This window comes from Neopelma chrysocephalum, unplaced genomic scaffold (assembly GCF_003984885.1).
Source record: "Neopelma chrysocephalum unplaced genomic scaffold, ASM398488v2 Primary Assembly neopelma1_70, whole genome shotgun sequence".
NCBI lineage: Eukaryota > Metazoa > Chordata > Aves > Passeriformes > Pipridae > Neopelma > Neopelma chrysocephalum.
In genome coordinates, this window is record NW_020897730.1 from 1,183,267 (window position 1) to 1,206,128 (window position 22,862).

At 38.1% G+C, this 22,862-nt stretch overlaps 1 long non-coding RNA gene across 2 annotated transcripts in view; it reads right to left on the bottom strand.

The window, feature by feature from the left end:
* The window catches only part of LOC113969078, a 38,617-nt gene that overhangs the window by 13,718 nt on the left and 2,037 nt on the right, over positions 1-22,862 (bottom strand). Inside the window, exon 1 of one of the 2 annotated variants that reach the window (XR_003534739.1) lies at positions 11,368-11,434. The exons of the other annotated variant lie outside the window; for it this stretch is intronic. This is a non-coding gene — a long non-coding RNA (uncharacterized LOC113969078). Of the gene's footprint in view, positions 1-11,367; positions 11,435-22,862 lie in introns of those variants that run through there. 2 annotated transcript variants of the gene reach the window in all.

The following is a 22,862-nucleotide window of genomic DNA, read 5'->3' on the forward strand; positions in this document are numbered from 1 at the left end:
GCAAGCCCTGACAAAGTAGCTGTAGTCAAAATCTAATTTTAAACACAGAGAGCAAAATTCATAGACCGCACATCGGCACATCCTCTTAGCACTGACTAAACTTATATTCTGCCAAGGAGATGGTGAGAAAAGCTGTTTACCTGTGTGCTGATTTATTCCTACTTAAGGTTGGTTCCTTTGGGAAATGCAAGTCATTTCTTACAAAGCTGTGTTTTACCTTGCAGTTTGGAACCCAAAAAGTCAGTTAATTCCTGAATGTGGTGTTGGATAAAATTGTTTTTCTTTCAAGAAACCTGCAACAATTATGTTTTGGTCGACTCATTTCAGATAACAGTAATTGTTTAAACAATTGCTGTACCTAAATTATTAGTGACGGCCTGCATTGCTGGGTCACCTGACAGTTTCATAGGAGCATTTTTATTGCCTGTACGTAAATAATTTTCTTATTAATTCACAAGCTGCTGCCTCAGATTCTCCCTGTGTATCATCTGTGTATTACTTGGGGTCTGAAGCTAAGTGGGTAGATTGCTCACAGCAACGTATTTCATCCATGTCCTTTGGTTTTGGATGCAGCACGCACTTCCAGCTGTCCGGGAGCGCCTCCATTACCCAGTCTTGTGGTAGAGCAAATAGCATTCTGGCCTCAGTCTTCGAGCAGTAGATTAGTGACAGCAGTAGGCAGACAACTTTTGTCCCCAGGGAATATTAGAAATCTAGAGCTAGAAATAGATGGATTAACTGAAATGCAACTCAACCTCTGATCTACATTATTGTCTCTCTTCTTTATCTCACAAGGGAAGCAGAGATAAAGAGTGATAGACACTGATAATGATGGAAGTCCACGATAATACACCGAAGTGATAAACTTCTTTGTGGCCCTCATTGTGCCCAGTTGTCTTCAGCTGGTTATGAGCTCTAGCCTCAAGCTATTTACACCATGATCAGGCTAGTAATTAGCAAAATGTTTAATATAATATAGAAGCAATTAGGAGGTGATAACACGCAATTAAGATGTGTTTTCAGATTAAAGATTTTATAGTGCTCTCTTTCTTGAAAAGATAAAGTGCCTATCTCAAAATGTCAAACTGCAGTGATTTAATCTGAGTTATTTTCAATTAATATGCATGTATTCTTGCGATGTGTTCACCGTTGTTATTGACATTGATAAATTAAGCTCATCCCAGCAGAATTTATCCTTGAGTCGCTCTATATTTCCTGAATGTCAGTTCTTTATTCGTATTTTTTTTATGCCTACAAGCTGTGCACGATCTAACTCTAAGTCCCTTGATTCATCCCTGGGATTACAGTAATGTGTCAGTCTGAGTGGAACAATAATCTGAAAGGGCATTGTTATAAATAGTGTGTTAGAATATAATTGTTTGTCATGTCGTTTCTCCCCTTTAAATTCCTCTGAGTCCTGTTTAAGTAATTTAGACAGCTAGAATGACAAGAGTCTTGAGACTTCACTTATAGAGTTGTCCAACCAGTCTTCAGCCTACCCTGTCTTTTGAGACTGTCTCATCTGCAAAGTAGGAAGTGCAAAGAACAGATGAGTTCCGACTACACTGTGGATTTGTTATGAGATTTTGCTCAGGCCATTTATAGAACAATGTAAATGCTACTGATACTAATTTTGCCCTGGCTAGTCAACAAAAATGCTTATACAATAGACATTTGGGTGTTTCCTATCATCATTAAATAAGTTAAAGTCCTAAAGATGTATTTTGATAAAATTCCTAATAAAATGATTTAAAAAAAAAGACCAGAGACAGGAAGGACATAGGGGTTTTGTTATTGTTTTTAATGGTGCTTTTTAGCAAAAGTAGTAGTAATTCCAAGGAAAAAATTGCTAGAAATGAGCGTCCAATTAGATCATCCAGTCCAGTTCCTGGATCATGCAGCGTTAGTCTTTGTAATGTATTTTTCTGCTGCTTGGTGCTCTCTAGGTTTTTCAGAAATGCAGCAAAGCATCCAAATATCAGAGGATTTGCATACAGCATGTATCAGAAAGGATTTTCTCAATTTAACAGTTATTTCCTCTCCTGTTTCTGCTAAGTATTTCCCCATAGTTAATCCTAACAGTTTCCAAATATTTGTGTTTATGTCTCTTCTCTTATTCTTTCTATGGTTCACTTTATGATATTTAGTTCATATGTGGTAGCACAAAGGCAAGTTAGCTGACGGTCTTTGCTAAGCAAGGCAATTTGTATTTGGCTTCATGTCATCCAACTGTGATTAAACTCTTTTGAGACTATGGATTTAGTAAAGTAAGATGACATAACTCATCACAGCTTATGCTGACTGGCCAGTCACTGTTACCACTTAGTCAGCTAACCCAGTTCTTCACAGGGCTGCTTGAACACATTGAAATGTTGCTATTTGACAATCCCTGAGTCACTGTTGGTCAACCCAGGCATATTTGATTCTCACCTATAAATAAACACCTGTAATATTCTTCATTAATTCTGCAGCCCAACTTCCAGCCTCTCAGTGTCTCTCAGGTAAGTCACTCGGGACATAGAACAAAATGCAGCTCTTGAATGTTTTCTGTGAATACCACAGTGTCGTATCCTTCGACTCACCTTCCCAGAACTTTTAAAAGACAGGCAAAGAAAAAAACCAACACAATTAAAGAGAGCTGCCAAAATCTATAGAAGTGGTACCATTGTTCATTATACAGATAAAGTTATTGACTTTTACATATATAAATGATCTGGGAAAAGCTACGTGAAGACTTGAAAAAAAGACTTTTTTTTTACCAAAAGGAAAAAAACGATTAAGAACCTCCGCTGAAATTTGTTGGTGAATATGTGAACATCTCACTGCCCCTGAATCAACAAGGGATAAGATTAGCTTTACTCAGTTGATTCACTCTATCAGTACTGAGGTCAGACAAAAAGCAGTGACAATGTAGCTGGAAAGTCCTAATAGCCTGGTTTGTCTTGGATCAGCACCAGAGGTATGACCAGTTGTGTCCCGTCTACCCTGAAAGTCTTGAACCAAAAAGAATTATAACATTTCCTTCTCCTGGTTGATGAAGTAATTCTGTGGGAGTAGTTTTGCTCCATGGACCATGCCTGGGACTTGCTGGATGCATCATCCAGAAGGGGTGCAGCAGTGGGTGGGAGGTGGAGTCTGTAGCACGGGGACAGGTATTCCAGCCTGTCCCTGCCGGGGTGCTTCAGGCAACCTGATCATGAAGTGAGTCATCTGGACTCCAGCACATGAGATTTTGGGGTGATTCCTTGTATGTTGGCCAAGCGGTGCACAGAGGTCAGGGGAGCAGTCAATGTCACCTTTTCAAAGATCACCCCATTGTTCCTGCTGAAGCACAGGAAAGTCTCTGGTTTCCTATGCTCCCTCCCTAAACAAGTAGTGCAGTACTCCAGAGGTATTGACAGAGGGAGGTAGTAAATAAGGTTGGAAAAGTGCAGGATAGGAATAAAAAAATCTTAATGTTGACCATATAAGACTACATACATAAACAAACAGAGCAGCCACACAAATGTGTTAATGCCATTGGGATATTAACTGAGAGGGGTATTTCTGTTCTGGATTTGGCTCTAGCTACAATTATAAGACCATTTGTACAGTATATTTTTGTTTAATATTTTTCTTTACAGGCACTCCATCAATGTCATATACAGAGTTAACTGAATTATGCCACTCACATACTTAATAACAAATAATCCTTGCAGGAATTATTATGGATTTAAGTGTGGTTATAGTAAGGATATCCAGTAGCTACTTTAACTTATAAAAACATCCATTTTGCAAAGTTGCATACTTAATTGTACCGTAGCCTAGAAGTGTTTCAGTTTTAATTTAATTAATTTAATTTAACAAGCTTTTTGACTTTTTATTAAAAATTATGTGCATTACAAAATTTTCTCAAATAATGTTTGTGGTCATTATATTATCCCCTCATAGATGAGTTATGTGACATTTAAAATAATTTTACAAACTGTGCTAAAGTGAGTTTTGATTGCTGCTTCTGGGTTAATTTCTGCATTAGTGAATTCAGAATCAGGTCCAATATTTCATGCAGATGGTCTTTCTTATGTGATATAAGAGGAAAGTGAAAAATTTTCACTTGATCAACAGTGTCAGTCAGCAAAAGAAAAGATAGTGTTCTTTTTTCTTGTGTTTGTTTCTCTGTTTTCACATTTATGTAATGCACATTTAAGAAAAGAGAGGAAAACAGATTTTTGCGGCGCTACCTTTGAACCTTAGAGTTGCTTTACAACACTTATTGCATTACTAACAAGCCACAGGTGTACACTACAGGAGCGGGTGAAAATGTAATTGAGGGGTATGATGACAGTTAATTGTCCATAATGTATTTATCCCAAGATGCACTTATGCATCTGTTATATATTTAGGTATTTGTTACTGGTAGCTGTGGTGATACTTAAGCAGAGGGGCATCTATATCTAAAAGACAATAAAAAAGGAAAATGCTATCAAGGGGCCCTAAAGTGGCAAGACAAAGAAAGTTCGTCTCTTTTTCACTGTCTCTGAAATGAATAGGTCTATTTATTTCAATGGGATTTTTTTTTCCACATATGCCATATTAAGGTTTGAGTACAAAACACTTGACTCCTGTTTCTGGGTGTACTACAGAACTGAATTACTTGATTACCTGCAGGCATTTTAGTAGTGATGTATTTTGATATTTGCCTTTCTAATGTAGTTTCTTCTCTGTTTCAGCTTATTGTTGTTATAAAACAGCCTTGCACAATAGACTAAAGTAGTGTCTATTCACCCATTGACACATAGAGGATTTATGTGTGGGAGTAACCCACAAACTTCCCCTCCTCTTTATTGCCTTCCCTCCATGCATGCCTTGAGAATAGATGTGATAATTAGTCATCTACTTTTATCTATATTTGTATGCCATCCAGACATTTAAGATGAGAACAACAAGTCACTGTATTGAAGCAGTGTCCTGAATTCAAAATGCAGTGATACAGCTTGGATGACTTTGGAATATTATACATTTTTTGGGCCTACTTCTGATCTCTTGTGAAGTCAACAGCAAAACTCCCACAATGTGAGGCAAAACAAGACTCAAAAAATGAGGTTATGGTTTTTGGGATTGTTCAGCAGGAGTCAAATAACTGAAACCAAACCACATATCTTTAAAATTCAGTGTAGATTAGACTAATAACAAAATCATTTTAGTGCGGTGGTTGGTATCAGGAAGAGACACTCAGTGAATAGCTGATGTTTGCAAAGGTTAGAAGGTAAATGGACAAGCTGTATGAGGGGATAGCTCACCCCAAATCGGGCAGAGTGAGCACCAAGATCCTCACCCGGAGCTATGCAACATGTTAACTTTCTAATCAGACTGTCTTTCTTGCTGTGCTGCTGGCCTTGCATTTGGATTTGCTTGCACAGACTCCCATCAACTTTAACAGGATTCTGTAAGGGGGATAGTAGTCCCAATACATATAAGATTGGGGCCTATATAACCACATTATCTTAAAAGACCAGAACTCAGTTCATATCAGAAGCTGTTTGCTCATTTGAAACTGGCTAAATATTAGCATCTTAGAAATATTATCTGAAGTTGCTGAACACTGATATTAACCTGCTGCATGCTTGGAGTACTCTGATAAAATGCATTTGCTGTGGTAATTGTTATATTATGTTCAGAAAAGTGCCAAGAATATAATTGCTTGCAAAATGACTGTGCAGTTCAACTTTAATCTACATGACAAAATTGTTTACTAAAATAAAAAAAATCCAAGTCTTTGCATGAACAAATATACTCAGAAGTAGACTCTTTATTAAACTTTTAACACCAAAATTGTACTCATAGTTTTTTTTAACCAGATGCTATTTGTAACATTTGCTGTTTGTTAAAAACAAAAATGAAAAGCACATAGCACCCAAGAAAACCCAACAAAAAACAAAACCCCCAAAACACAACAAACCTAAACCACCAGAGGATGATTTCCTTAAGAATGTTCTCTCAGGTATGTCCAGAATATTAATTAGGCCCATCTATTTCTGTCGGATAATAACAATGTCCAAGAACTGAATAGAATCTGTGACCTGTGAAAGGGCCATTCATATGCTTTAGTCTGCCTTAGCGCATTCCTTAACAAGTGAACATAGACCTTTTTCATAGTCATCCTAAATGTTTCAACTGTGTGTTTCATGGTTTGGTTCTTGTGTCTCCAAAACACATAGCTTTCCCCCCCCCCTTTCTTTCTTTTCTTTTCTGTCTCTTTACTCTCTCTCTTTTTTTTTTTTTCAGTCTAGTGGGAAGTATTCCATGCTCTCCTCATTTAAATGCTTATGCCTTTATGGTTATTTTTACTGCCATACCTATGGGGCTTCTTACTGTATTGCCTGTAGCTGAAGGATATTTTAAAGGAATTAAATTTATTCAGTTTAAATCTTCAGGGGGATACAACAATATCTTAAACAATTAGCAATAATTAAAAAGCATCTATTCGAACTGTGCAAAAAGCAAATAGATTTAATTTAAATACAGTAGTCAGGCCTAAAGGTTTTTTTCATTAAAACCAGGAAGGGTCTTGGCTCATTCCAACCCTTTCTTTTTTTTAGGCATCTTTTCAGCAGTTACTTTTTTAAAGTTTTTTGCCAGTTGTTGGTTCAGAGTGTTTCCCAGAGGATTTGTGTTAGGCATTACCAAAGCCTCCACAGGGCTGACCTAGGTATGCTGCTTCATTGCCTAATCTGAGACCAGAGGTTGAGCTGCTTTGGAACCTTAAGAGCCTTCTCTGTTTAATGAGACTTTTCTGTGTTCACACTGGCTGTACAAGCATATCTGCAGTACCATAGTCTAATGGAGATACAATCAAATATATATAATTGCTGTGTATCCCAGTAACTATAATTACAATAAACACCAAAATGACATTAGAAATATTTTAAGGTCTTACCAACAAATCTCTGTTCAGTGTGTGATCCTTGGATTTGGTTAGATTTCCTGTAGTGACTCTCCTTTGACACAGCCAAATGTGTGATCAGAGCCATTTTCACAAGAGGCATGAGTGCCAGAAGCAGTTTCTCCTTCTACTGGTTACCAGGCACAGTAGAGGGTACCTTCAGGTGGGACTTCAGAAGCTACCTGTGGCTAGACCTCAGACAGAGCTCCTTTACAAGGCAGCCCCAAGCCATCCTGCTTGGTTATAATGCATGTTTGGGAATGTAAAGTCAAATACTGGATGGAACTGGGACATTTTAATTTGTGCTATTATGACCGAATTAGGGTCATCCCTTGCTTGTCTCTGATTTTCTCCCTCCCTCTCTGTTCAAAATTATGTTCACATTTTTCTTGAAGACTGTAGCACCAAAAATGCTTCTGGGGTACAGTGTTACTTAAGTATTTTTGGTGGCAGTTCTAAGTTAAAGGTGCTCATCCCTACCTGAATACTCTTGGTCTCACAGCACAGCTCATTCAACAGAAAAGAAGCATGTGCTGACACATGATGGAGATGAGTGCATGGCAGCCAGGGACAGGGAGGATTCCCGAGGGCTCAACCTGAGCAGGAACTGCTCATGCCAGTGGAGAACTGCACTTGTCCTGGATTGTTGTAAAAATAGCATAGATTCAAACTGAGAAAGTTTTGTTTGCATAGTTTATCAAGATGCTTAAAAATGCTTGGATTCAGGTAGCCTCTTTTTTTTTAATTTATCCGAAAATGTATATATTCTATTGCGGTTTGGGGTTTTTTTTTCAGCTTGAAGTCTGAGAATATTTTCATAAGGAGATGTAAGGGAAGGGATAAATTCTAGACAGTTTGTTGTAAGTGCCAAAGAAAGTGACAGCTATCTACATGAGCAAAATTTCTAACAGTGCCTCACATCCAGTGGAAAATGCTTAAGAGTCCACAAATAGAAAAAGGTTAAAAACTACTGACCTAAATAATTGGTTCAATTTTCAAGACTGCTGAGCATCCAACTGTTCTCATTGATTATAAACAGATGATGATAACGAATAACAGCTCCCATAGTTGATGAAAGGCATCTTTTCTGGGGAACTTGTCCACAGATGCTTAGAAGAAGGATACATCTAATAGAAGTCTTTGATAAGGAGGAACATTTCTCCCTTGGTTGTCTATTTTGTATGCATAGCGTACATAAATATTTTTGCTTTCACACTATCTTATGTTTCTTAGAACTCAGTTTAGAATTGAACTGTAGCTGATAAGAGAAAGCATAAGACAAGATCTTAGTTTCATGGATTGTATGCTGCCTCATGCTTCAGTCTTGAAACTGCTTTCATATTTACTGTATTATTTGACCACCTTTTTGAAACTTAGTAAATTCAACATCCCATAATACAGAGAAGTTAGAAAAAATGTATAAATAATCTGTTATATTTTATACAAGCTTTAGATCTTTTCTTGGTTGCTGCATCCAACAGGTTTTGTGTTCTGATGCCATATTTTTGTGGTAAATACAGAAGAGCTGTGTTGTTTACTGGGAGAAAAATTATACCAAGTGTTACCAGGAGAAAATTGAAGCTTGCATTTTAATTTAAAATTCTGAACACTCTCCTTAAAGTTTTTCTTTTTGATGTTGTCGTTCATATACTTCAGATCTCTTGGATTTTAGAGCTTTGTTGTAATTAATCTTTTGAAAGTTTTTGCAGGATTGATGTGGGCAGTGAATTTTTTCAGTCTTGTTATGCAATACTAGTGCTTTTGTCTGCTAAGAATCTAAGCTGAAAATGTCTACAGTTGTTTGGTCAAGGAGGATTGGATTAGAGAACACCTAAGCAAACTTGGCATCCACAAGTCTGTGGGCCCTGATGGGATTCATCCACGAGTGCTGAGAGAGCTGGGGGACACTATAGCGAGGCCACTCACAATCATCTTTGTAAGCTCATGGCAATCAGAAGAGGTGCCTGAGGACTGGAAGAAAGCAAATGCCACCCTGGTCTTCAAAAAGGACAAGAAGGAGGACCCAGGAAACTACTAGCCAGTCAGCCTCACATCAGTCCCTGGAAAGGTGATGGAGTGCCTCATTCTGGAGGCCATCTCTGTCCACGTGGATGAAAAGAAAGCAATCAGGAGTAGTCAGCATGGATTCACTGAAAGTGAATGCTTGTCCAACCTGATTGCCTTCACAACATCGTTGTAGGCAAACTCAGGAAGTGTGGACTGGATGAGTACACAGTGAGGTGGATTGAGAACAGGCTGAACAGCACATCCCAAACGATTGTAATCAGTGGCACAGGGTCTAGTTAGAAGCTTGTCACTAGCAGTGTCCCCCAAGGTTCAATACTGGGCCCAGTATTGCTTAACTTATTAATCAGTCACTTGGCTGAAGGGGTAGAGTGCTGCCTCAGCAAGTTTGCTGCTGGCACAAAGTTGTGAGGAGTGGACGATACCCCAGAGGTCCTTCAGAAGGACCTCGACAGGTTGGAGAGATGGACAGAGAAAAACCATCTGAAATTCAACACAATCAACTGCGTGGTTCTGCACCTGGGGAAGATCAACCCCAGGCACCAGTACAGGCTGAGGGGCAACCTACTGGGAAGCTGCTCTGTAGAGAAGGAGCTTGGGGTACTGGTGGACGACATGCCATTGGTGAGCCAGCAGTGTGTCCTGGGGGCCAAGAAGTGGCCAAAAAAGGCATCAAAGGGTACACTAGGAAGAGCATGGCCAACAGGTCAAGAGAAGTGATCCTGCCCCTCTACTCAGCTCTAGTTAGGCCACATCTGGAGTGCTTTGTCCAATTCTGTCCTCAGTACAAGAGAGATTTGGAGCTCCTGGTGCGGATCCAGCAGAGGGCAACAAAAATGATTAAGGGATGGAGCATCTCTCTCACAAGGAAAGGCTGAGGGAAATGGGCCTGTTCAGCCTCATGAAGAAACGTCTGAGAGGGCACCTCATCTATGTCTGTAAGTATCTGAAGCGATAGCGTCAAGAGGATGGAGCCAAGTTCTACTCTCTGGTGCCAAGCAATAGGACAAGAGGCAGTGGGCAGAAATTGATGCACAGGAAGTTCCACCTGAATATGAAGAACTTCTTCACTGCACAGGTGACCACATACTGGAACAGATTGCCAGGAGAGGTTGTGGAGTCGCCCTCACTGGAGGCCTTCAAGAACCATCTGGATGCAATTCTGTGCCATGTGCTCTAGGATGGCCCTTCTCAAGCAGGAAGGTTGAACCAGATGACCCACTGTGATTCCTTTTCACCTCACCCATTCTGTAATTCTGTTAAAGGCTTATCAGTCTATTCAAAATATCTGTCCTGTAAAATAACCTTGATCCATCTTGTAATATTCTATACCACTCTGATCTATCAGTACTTTGGATAGCTATGGTTACACCAAAACTAGCTTCTTGCAAAAGAGTGTTTTTCAACACATCCTGTAAGTGAAGGCATTAAGTTGCAGTACTGACATTAGCTGGAACCAGTTTAAGTTATACACAGATGCAGCCATCTGATTAGAACCCCACCAGGACAGTATTTGTATAAACTCTTGATTAAATCAGTAATCTACTTTTAGGAACTTTTAAAGACACTGAGCTGAACTCCTTCCCCCAAAATCCTTAAAACCACTACTTAAAAACAGATATCCTGCATTTGGAAGCATTTATAGTCAGTGTCCCATTTTCATACAACTTGCTAAACCTGTCTATATGAGCAATGCCGAGCATAGCCCATAGCTCCCAAGCCTAGCACGTATCAAGTGGCAAAGGAGAATAGGATCTGGAACTAGTTAGTCACTGACAAATCATAATGGAGTGGAGCAGCAAAAAAATGCTCGGATGGAGAGGAAATCTCCAGGCAGCTTCTGGCCCTTGTGTCCAGCAAGGGAATTAAGCCATGCAATGGGTGAAGGCAATGACAGCTCTGCAGGTACTGCATTGGCTGTCCTCATGTACTGCTCCTTTTTGTGACACCTAAATGCACTTAAAACCATCACTTTCACATTGTGACTTAAAAATTAAAATTAAAAAAAGTTGTTTAATAACTACATATGATCATCCTCTCTGTTCAGAAGAGGGAGCCAGAAAGCCAAACTCAAGGAATCCTGAGGGCTGTAGAAATACGAAGACTGCTGAGAACACACACATGCAAATGGCAAATTTGATTACAACGATGGGCTGTCTGCTTTGCAGCTCCTGGAAGCCCACCCTCAGCCATAAAAATGCAAAAATAGTGCAACAGGCAATGTGGCAGAACAGGGCTCTCTGTATTCATTCACAATTAGGTGTTCTATTCTGTTGTCACCAGATGCTGCCACGCACATTACACAACAGAAATGGGATTAGCAGGAATAACAAAAACCTGTCAAAGCACAAAACCATGGCCTAGTAGTCCTGACAAATTAAACAGCCTACAATGAGTGCCAGAGCATGAAAATCACTCACCCTTCCTCTTCTATCTCTCAGAGGTAGGCAGTGAATGCCTTCTTAAAGGCAGGCCACCATGCAACCAACACTAGAAGTAGACGAAAAAAGGCATTTTCATTTCTGATTGAGTGTAAATTAAGAACAAACCACCTGACTAGTGAATATCTGAAAGATGGATGTTTCATTCTGTTAAATACAGAATAATTCACATGCTCCTGGTATGTCTTAAGTAGCCCATGTTAAAAACCCTTTTATGCCTAACAATCCATTTTTATATGTAGGAGCTTCTGTGGAGTGTCGTTAGTTTTATTTGTATTTGTGCAGTGCAAGATCAAATAGGTCCAATAGCTGTGTAAAACTCATGTTTTGCTAACCATGCTCATGCTGGTGGGTCATCAACATGGGATGCTGGAGGATTCAGAGGATGAGTTCTTTATGTATTGCTCTGAGATGACTGCAGTCTTTATATGTTTTTAAGGTAAGAACAGGAAGCTCTGTTATAACCTGGTTTACTTATCTAGAGTTTAATAATGGTGTCATTAAGCTGAGCAGCCAACTATGCTTGAAAATTTTTTAGAACTATATGGCATGTTGCTTTTTGTAATCCACTTGTCCATCCTGCACCAAACTCATGTCAAAAGTGGTGACTTGTAACAACCTTTTCCATGTGCAAGGCATCTCCAGATTTGTGGGTTGCCTGTCACTCATCCTACCTTACTATTCCCTGTAGATTGTGATCATTGTCCATTTCTGTTGCATCCGTACAGCTCTTCAGCTAGACATTTTTCTCCCAGCCACCCCCAGATATTATTTTCTTGTCCTAAACTTAGTGAACTTTTATTCTTGCCATAACCTCAGCTGTGCGGTTCTTAATTTTTGCTATGCGTGATTTCTAATAACAGAAGTGATGTCCACATCCACTATAGGGAAATATGAGATAAGTAGTTGAAAGATCAAAATCTTTAGGCAGCTTTCTAGATGATACTTTCACAGTGTGCTTTTTTTCTCCTTATACTTCTTTATCCTCACTTTTCTTCCTCCCTAAGAGGTGGCAGATAAGTCACTCAGCTTTAATGCTACTGTAAGTTTAGATGACCAATTCAGCAAGGGTGACAAATGCTACTTTCTTGCCTCTTTCCTGACCCCATAAGATTTCCAAGATTTCTTCTGGGAATTACTTACAGAAGATGTATTTCTTCATCTGTGGCACAAAACCCATTTTTCCCCTTTATTTCCGCCCTCTGAGAAAGTCCTTGGAGTAATAGGTAAAATGTCAGAAATAATTAAGAAAAATACTGATATACACTGTGGCAGAGAATTATACCTTTTGAGATGGTCGTTGCCATCATCTGTAATCAGTCCCCTGACAATATAAATACCAGCTTTATCACCTTGGTTTAGATGATGATGTGTTGAATCAATGTTGATGAAGACTGTATTTTGGCATCTTCATTTAAAGGGAAAGAATAGTTTCAATTGTGAAGCAGAGAACATAAGTTCAAAGTAGAGTAAGTAATTGACACAGAATACAGACATTCCTTTATATAATGTATATTTGATGCTAAAATCAAATCCTATTTCATTTCATTTCATTCATAAAAAATCATCTTCATCTGTTTCATTATTAATTTTTTTTTTATTTCAAAATTGGATACCTCTGTACATGGAAAGTAAACTCTGTAAGAGTGCTTTGGTATCAACTGTTAATATGTTTAACATATTAAACTCCTAGAACATCATGTCTACAGTGGCAGGAAAGTGGCAAGGTCCCAACTCAAGATATCATTTTAATATTGTGGAGTTAAAAGTAGGTAGGTGCTGGTTACACCTTAAGGAATTTTCTGTGATATGGTGTGTCCATAATATATATAATAATATCGTCACAGATATATGGTATGATACATTAAAAAAACAATGGACCAGAGACCTTTCTGATGGCGTATCTAGGAAATGTGTAGTATACCTTGGGGTTTACTGTAAAAGATGACAGCCTTGGAGATAAAGGGGATTGGGAGATAAGAAATGGAGATTTGAAGTTAGCATGATAGAAAAGGCAGAAGAAAAGAAAAACTACGGGAAGAATAGGTATGTCAAGAAAATATGAGGAAAGGGCTGACAGTAGCACAGTTCTGTCCCTAAAAAATTTCTGACTAAGAACTTGCTTTTTGCTTGGCATGGAGACCATGTATCCAGTAAATACCCATGTCCAGGAGCAATGTCTTTACTTTTTGGGCTAAGTGGCTGTTTGGATTATTAGGTGTTTATGTTCTTAAGAAAGAACCTTTTTGTCCTGCATCTTAAAAGAAAAGGTCATATTTATTTTCCGGGGAAACATGTCATGACTAGATTTATAGTACCGTTTACTTAAAGATCAAATCGCATAACTGCAAGCATTTATATTTTTATTTATAGGAAACAATATAAAGGAGCAAGAAGCTTATGTGCAGCTTAAATGTTGGGCATTTATCTTTTTCAAAATGCATTAGAAAGGCAAATGGACTTGGAATGCCAGTTAAAAAGCTAGGATCACTCACTGTAGTTTATTACTTTTTACATTTAGGTAGATTTGAAGTACAAGTTATAGTGCCTACAGTTCAACTGCTCTACTATATTTTATGAGGTACAAGGTAGCAATTGGTTGCATAAGGGACTAAAGATCTGGCGCTAAATCCTCTTCAACTTTTAAATAATACTTCCATATTCTTTGATTTTTTAAAAAAGCCTTAACAGCTATGTCTACATAGTAAATAGGTACCTTAACATGCTTTGGAATGGATCTCCATATAAAAAGCCTTGCATCCACATACAAACCTCTATAGATCACTCAAAATAATTTTGCAGACCTTGAGAATTCTAGGATATTGGAACAGTGCTCAGGGCCAGAGTTCTCATGGGTCCAAAATTCTCAGCAGAAGTATGCTGTGTTCACATGATGTACAGTCCCTCAAGCCAAAAGAGTATTAACAAACAAATCTTTTATATAAAAACCGCATATTCTTCCAGAAATTTTTCTAGAGTTTTTCTGGTGTATTTTGACCTCTCTCTTTCTCTGCCTTTAAATTTCTCTTCTCCTTGTCTATCTATTCAAAGTAAAACTAGCAGAGGAATGATTGTCCTGTTTGCATCACAGATACAGCAGGTCTCTGCTCAATGTTCATTTCATTACACAGGCATGAAAATCCACTGAAGCTGACTTGAGAAGACTACAAGTTGCTGCCTTCATAGACTTCTGTATTCTGGAAGCATGGAAAACTCCCTGATGCCTGAGACGTGCATGCACTCTTATGGAACATGATATGTGAGTATAATCTAATGTGTATGAGGGAGCTGAAGAGTACTTTGTCTTTTCATGTAAATGTATCAGCAAAGTCCCCAGAACTGATTTCTGGAAGTGGTTAGGAAAGCTGACAGAGCATAGCAGGGCTGGAGACTCTTTCTTGTTGCTCAGCAGACTGTGTTGAGTGGCTGGGCTCAGCAAAGCACCGCACACATTCAGTCAGTAAAAATTGTTGGCATCACCTGAAGATTATTGTTATCTCTGGAAGACTGCCTGTCATGTGGATAGCTTTCATGCACAGTATGATGTGTGGTATGAAGCAAGTTTTGCATGTTTTCAGCCAGAATGCAAACCCAAGAGCTGCAGAGCATATCTGTGCAGAAATAGCTAAGGGCACCTGGCAAGAAAACAATGGTTCCTGGTGGCCCAAAACCTGGTTCTGCTGGAGCTTCTGGAAATGCCTCATCTCCTCAGCTCACTGCTGGCTCCACACTTGGATCAAGACTGAACTTCTAAATTAAATCTTGTGACCATCTCCACTGTTTATGCTTTTGTTCATGTTGAGGAACTGTCTCAAGTGCATGAACTGGAATTAATTTTGGATAAAAGTAAACCAACCACATCTGACACACTCCAGATAGAAATAGATACTTGATCTGTGGGATTAAACAAGAGACAGTCCAAAGTAAAAATAAATAAATTAATTAAAATTGCTGGTAATGTAGATTTCTGGTCCTTACTGTCAACTGTTTTGCCCTGCAGATCCACTTCTTCTGGTCTGCACTATTTGCCAATGTGGATGTAAGCCTAAAAGTTCAACTGAGCTTTTTTTCTCACTGTAAAACAAACTTTCTGATGACTTCAGAAAATGTTCAGTCTATCATGATTCAGTCTTAAAGAGTGAAATGGGGAAGATAAAATTTTAACATCTTTATCAAACAGTACACATCTGAGATAAAAGCCTGAGCAAGTCCAGAGTGTAGTAATATTTTAGGTGTTACTACATCTCCAGGATCCTTTAATTGTCTTTAATATATACATATATTTTAAACTTGCAAATCAGAACTGTAAAAATACACCAAAGCTGATGGCAGTGCACATGATCAAATCCTCTTAAATATAAGCTCTGCTTGGTTTCCCATATGATTTTTAGTGCCTGCTAATTGTTTAGGGATCAGTTTCTGCTGTGATGCTGCTTATATGTGTATATATAAAGGTAAAGGAGAACAGCACCCCTCTTGGTGTAGCAGACAGTTGCTAAATAAATCTCTACTAGGTTGAGTACACTGTCACCCTAAATAAAGCATAAATCATAAATTAAATTTTAGAAATAACTGTTTTAACTAGGGCAGTGGGGTGCTGTGAATCTTTTATGAGAAAGGAAAAATACATTTTGTAGTGTTTTGTTTCAGCAGTTTTAATAATGCTTTTTTTTTTTCAATGAGGACTTCAGGTCATTTGGATTATTTTCATTGAAATGAGAAAGCAAAGTACTCCTGCCCAAATGAAAATAGATTTAGGGTTTTTCTCCCTTTCTTGAAAAACAAATGTACTTAGTAAACAACATAGGAATTGCTTAATACACTGGGATATCAAGCTATTTTTGCGGAATTGCAGGAAAGCATGATAAAACACAATTTGCTATCACTGCTGCTGGCAGTACTTTGAACTGGTGAAAGAGATGCATTCCTCATTTTTCAGATGTATTTTGCTTTGCGTGTTAGTAGATGACAAATATACAACCAGTTCTATAAGTCCTTGAAAGATTTGATATTCTCTTCAGTATTTTAAAATTAAGTTTGATCCATCCTAAGTTTCAGCATGAGTTCTCATTGGCAGCATGGCGTTAATAAATCATCAGAGCACCATTGATCAACTGGCTTATTTAACACTGCACAAACAGCAAGAACTTACAGTGGGCCACAAACCCCACTCCATGCCTTTGCCATTAGGAAAGTTAATTATTTCACACTGACAGGTTATTAAATTCTCTCTAGCTCCAGAATTAATATGAAAAATACTTAGAAGAGACTTTTGGGCAAAGAGCAAGTTGGGTCAGGTCTGATCCCAGATCAGGTTGGTCTGCTCTGGGTGAGACAGTCACTACTAGCTCTATTCAGAGACTCAGCTTCTACACCTGAAAAATGGGGGAAATTATCCTGGTCCTTACCATGTGATTACAGATTGACTGAGTCCCATTCATTTTCAACCATTTTCTACTCCTGCTGTAGGATAGCATTTCCCAAGTGCTGTAATCCTTAGGCAATTATCTTAGACTTCAGCCTGACTCGGCTCATTACATGTTTCTCTGTTCTCCATTCCCTGCTCATCTTTCTTTGATGTTGCATTTTTATACATTACTTTCCCCACATGCACTTGTAGGATTCAGTCTGTATTGGCCTTATTATAACTTTCACTATCTTCATAATGAACTGGCTCTGTTTTCTCATTTCATGTAATGAAAAGAAACCACTGTCAAATAGCAACCATTAATGGCACAGATTTCTATATCTCGCTAAACAGAAACATTCAGATCTTCACCTGATAAATTTAGTGCAATTCGATCTAACTTTGTCTCCTTCAAAACAGCAGCCTGGTATCTAAATTAGGTCTTAGATTAGAATTGTCATCAAGACTGTCTACTCTAGGGAAAACCAGAAATATTTGGAGAATAATTCAGCCCATACAAAGTGAATCCTTAAGTACAAGGTGAAGGTGTGTGAACACCCTCCATGGAGCCGGAGAGCAGCCTTGGACCCCTGGAGTCCTGACTTCATGTCCTTTACAGAGGAACATCCACATAGGCCATATTCTTCAGTCTGCCAAAAAGGTAATGCAGAGAAGATAAGAAAAAGGGTCAGAAGATCATGATTGCTATGGAGAGGAAGAAATACCCACTATTTTTTCTGATAGCAGAAGTGAGGGGATTAAATGAAGGCAACATGCACAGCCTCAGAGGGGATCATGATGGTTCTGCACAGTGGGGGCCCTCATGCTGTGGGTAGTGATCCTTTATGGGGGCATTCAGTAGGCAACTAGAGAAGATCATAGAAGAGAAATCCAGCAAGGTCTGCTAATGAGAATCCTCTAAGATGCAAATTTTTGGCAGCTGGCAAAGTTTTCTGGGTAAATATCACTAAATGTTTGTTCCTTGCTTGCACTAATTCCCAGGCATCCACTTGGTCACTGTTAAGGCCAACTGGGCTGAATGCATGTCTTGCACAAGCTGGTGAGACATGTTTTATACTATTCAGTACCTCAGCTGTCTGTCTTCAGTCGGTGGAGTGAATCTGTGTCTCTGTTCGCAAAGTGTGGTTGTGGGTTCCCTGTAGGGGAATGTCTCTCCAGACCTACCAATGGGCCTGCTCTGGTGAGCCGAGATTCACATGTGCATTAGTGTTTGTTAAAGCAAAGTTTCTAATGGAGTTTTAAATGAATGAGCTGATAGAAATGCTATCCAAATGATCACATTTCAGTTCAGCAAGACTGGATTTCTTTTCATTTGAGAGAACTCTGATCTAATTTTGTGTCTTCCCACTGGATTTTTATTCCTCCCAGTCGGCAGTGTAATGGGTTACATTCTGGTAAAAGACACAAATATTTTCTGACTGCAAACCATCATGTTTCAGTGGTTTCAGCTCTTCAGATTGTTATCTGCAACTGTTATTACTACACTATTGTAACCACCACTTTTTTCCAGATTGAATGTGCTGCTATTTGAACTCTGATCCCATGGATAGAGCGTGAACAGCACCTTTAGTAGGATGGCAAATGCTATCTGTTAAACCGTGGCAGTTAAATGGACATAATTTCTTTGTATACATTGACCACTGAAAAGAGAAAATAAACTCTCTCTTTTTACTATGAATGAATCATGTGAATTAAAATATTTAACCATTTTAAGGCATGTATGTGCTAAGTTGTGTGTGGGATTGATTTCTATTAACTTTTTTAATTGGAGGTTGAATTCAGGTCCAAATGGGTAATTCTTAATAACCATATAAACAACTAATCACACCACCAGGCAGATCTTGATGTGTCTTCAATAATTAATTCAGTCAGATATCCTTAAATAATTCAGTGATTTTTAATTAAAGAAAATACAGTATTTAGTTGATTTTTTTAGTCTGGGGAATATTTATCAACATGATTCCATGCTTTTACTTTTCTCTAATATTTTTTCTTTCCCTGCTTGGTGCTTTATGGCTTTTAGATTCTTTCTTAGCTAAATATTTTTCTAAAAGCAGAGACTTTGATTTGTAAATGTGAATGTGATCAATAAAAACCTATGGCTTCAAAGTGTCCTTATTTATATTTAAATCCTTCCTCTCACCTGCTGTTTGTTGCTTTTTAGTTATGTCACCAATCCCACTGGAGCTCAAAAAATTTAGCTGGTCCTCTCTAAACTCCCAGACATGTTCTTTTCCCATGTACTCTTCTGTCCCTGCAGCTTCTGATGTAAAACAGATTTAAGTTTGTGTAGAGCAGAGGTCAACATGAAAGCCTAAAACAAAACAAAAAAAAAAGCTGGCATTCAACTTTTAGCTCTGGTTCTTATTATAACTCAAAGCTCTATTTTAGTAATTTAAAAATGGTAGTATTGTTCTACACCCATACCCTACCTTTCACTGAGTTTCTTAATGATGGTGATGCCAAGTTTAGATAAACTTCTAGACTAGTTAATGGCCACTTGAATGAACTTCAGCCAGTTATGCCACAATGGTAAAATTGACAAGTATTTTTCAAAATAATCTCTGTGAATTTTACAATTTAGATTGTGGCCAAGGGCAAAGCTGTGAACTCATTTCTCCCATTCCTGAGTAGTTATTTGCACAATCATGACTTTGGTGAGCCTTTGGTATGGGTAATGGGAGTAGTGGCTACATGAGATCACTTCAGTGGCATATTTCCTATAAGATTTTTGCTAACTGCTTCAAATACTTTTTTTTTAAGCAGCACAACCTTTTCTCTTCTGTAGTTTGCAGTATCACATTCCTTTCTGAATGGCTCAGTAAATAATCACGAGTTAAGTGTTGAATGAGGATTAAATATGGCATGCTATGGCTCAGTGTGTTAGTCCACTTACCAGTGTTGTAGATATGTACCCAGCCTTCTGCATTTTTTTGGTGTTAATCAGATGGAAATAGCAATTGGAGGTGTAATTCAGTGTTGTGCTTAAAGTCATTAAACCCTGTGGTAATGGATAAATCCAGACCCTGCTGTGGCCTTATAAGGCAATTTGGCAAAGAAACCGGTGCTATTTTACTGAGCCGATTAGAGTTGGACAAGGACTATGTCCCTGCTAAGGGACAAAGTCCCACTGTATGAATTTGCTGTATTTTAATTTTGTATGTGTGTATACATTTTGTATGTATTTTAACCTACATGGAACATGTTTAAGCTGACAAGGATCTATACTGAGTGCCCACCAGCCTCTCCTTTTCTTGGGAGAGGTATGTACCCAGAACAGCCCTAGAGCTGCTCCTTGGTGAGTGCTTTCTGCTCTTCAGTTCAACATCCATCTTGAAAGTAAATTTCTGAGGAAAAACTAGTTTCTTTCACAGGAGTTTCTTTCATGGAAAATGAATCCTGAGATGAGATAGAAGGTAAATTAAGGTATTCACTGTAATAATTAATTATAAATCAAAATGGAAAAAATACTATAAATGTTTAGGCCTTATCCCATAGTGTGTTGGCAATTACACTGAAGTTAGAAGGATACAAGAGATATGTACCACTTTGTGGGAGCTCAGTAAAGATTGTAATCTGTATTCTGCCCATACTAAAGTCTAATTCTAGGTCTTAGCTGTGAATTTGATATTAATTTAGCACCTCTTTTGCTTCTGGGTAAATGTGACCACTCTTTCCTCAATGGTCATTTATTACCCTTCTAATAGAGAGGCTTCTTTGTGGAGATGGAAGATGGAGTAGAACATGGAGAGCAGATAAAAAAGTCAGTGGTGAAATGGAGTCCTCTGGAAAACTGGAGGGATGTTTTTTTATGCCTGATAGCTAAAAAAACATCATGGCCCCAGGGCCTCCAAATGTGTTTTATTCTTTTGTCTGCAATAAGGAATTCGAGCTCTTTGAGCATTTTGGGGAAGGTCAGGTGGTTAATTTTGAAGCTGTTTGCCACAGCTGTGTAAATCTTAGAGAATCCCGTGAGGCCTTGAATTGCATATTATAAACTCAGAAGCTCTGAGGTGGGCGTTGTAAGAGGCAGGACTTTTTCACAAGAAAACCGTCGATGGCAAGGTAGAGTCATTTAGAGATGATTCAGAGATGGAAGGAGAGAATAAACTGGCATGCAATTTGGATCAAGGATGCCATGGGGTGTTCAAGCAACAGATATTCTTTAGAATCCATGGAAAATTTAAGATTATTTTAATACTTCTCATTCCTTGCACAAGAGCTCTGTAAAGCATGCCAAAATGTAGAATATTTGAGAAATTTCAACAAATCCTATTGTTGACCCCAAAGTGCTTAAAAATCATCAATTCAGTTCCAAAAAAGCTTTAGATGAAAATAATAGAAACAATACATGCAGTGCATATGTGTGATGGTGTGGCATATTTTCAAGCATTCTGATATTATTATAAATCTTGTCTTTTTATTGTTAGACTTAATATATTGCATATCCTCCATTGTTACTGACAAACACTAAATAACTGAGACTTGTATATAATTTTAAGCTAACATATCTTTTTCCTCCAAACTCTGGCAATCCATCTTCACTCTTGTTTCCATAATAACTACTCATCCACTAGTTAAAAAGTCCTATTCCTACCCTTTTGCACTACAATATTGAAATATGGTTGCTCATAATCTTGACCCTTTTTTTGTGATAAAATCTCCACAGAAAAATTCTGGTGCTCTGGTTAAAGTTGAAGGTGATCACATACAGTCTTGCATGTGTTCAGTGGACTTGTTTGGGCAATGCGGAGGGTTACCATGTGAAAACAGGTTAAGTTGAAGGATGTGGTAAAAGATTTTTTAGTTGTTTTGGGTTTTATACATAGGAAAACAAAATTTTCAAACTTTGTACCTTTGTTGTTGATACCATTGTTTTGGGGGATATTCTGCACAACTCTAGAAGTTAAGCTTTGTGTTTCAATGGACTTGCAATTCTTCCTTTGGAAATACAAGATACAGCCTCAAAACTGCTACAGGTCTTCATTTAAGTATTAGATCACATGCCTCTTGAAGGAAACATTCTCTCAAGAAGGTTGTTCATAGGCTAAATTTTATCATCATCAAGGGTTCAGGTAAGAGTTCATGCTTTAGAGTTGTCATATTCTAGACCTTGTTGCATAGAAACATGGCAATGCATTTCATTTTATTTGCTGGAGAGTCAGATCCTGTCTCCTTCTCTATTGTCCTTACATAACTACTTTTCAGAGGTTCACCAAAATAAATTCGGGTATTGCCTGTCTCCACTCGCAAGCAGGATAATCAAGACATTATTATTTTCATGCAAGTTCTTGTAATGCTTAAAAAGCTGCATTATAATTACTTAAACCTCTTTTTCTTTTCATTCTTTTTTTTTTCCTCTGCCGTTGGAGTTAAGTAAGTAAAAATTCTGTCTTCAGAATCTCAAGTTTCAAAAGAAACATAACTCTGGATTTTGGATCGTCTGACTTCCTTTTCCAGTGATGTGTCAAGTCCAGTATTTCAGTGTGAAACACTGATGTGACAGACTGCCATAATGCAATGTGTTTAACCACCTCAATGATGCATCAAGTGAAAGGAGTTCCCAAAGATTCAGTTCACACATGCACACACACACAAAAAAAATGAGGGATAAACAGTATGGGGAAGCGGAACATAAATCTTTTTCACATAGTTTGGCACAAATTCAATTATAATTTGTAAATGTTCAATCAATTAGACCACTCAATTGTTTAACTTATAACTTTGAAGGCAGATTATCTTTTCCAAGAGAAAAGCTTCTCTTAACCAAGAACTTTTATGTTAACTGCTCCGGAAGGAAAATGCTACATTTGCCATAGAATATGAATAGAGTTGCAGGAGAAAAGTGTATAATACTATGATGTCTTTGGCTGAATTTCAAGATTTTCATAGGAATAGGCTAGTTAAACCTTCAAAGTTCCAAATGACACACAAACATTTCCCTTCCCCCCCCAAAAAGAACAACCCACATTTTTTTCCTTTACATTAGAAATAGTAATATGGAGTCTTTATCATATTTAACATTTATAGTGGTAATTCAATATTA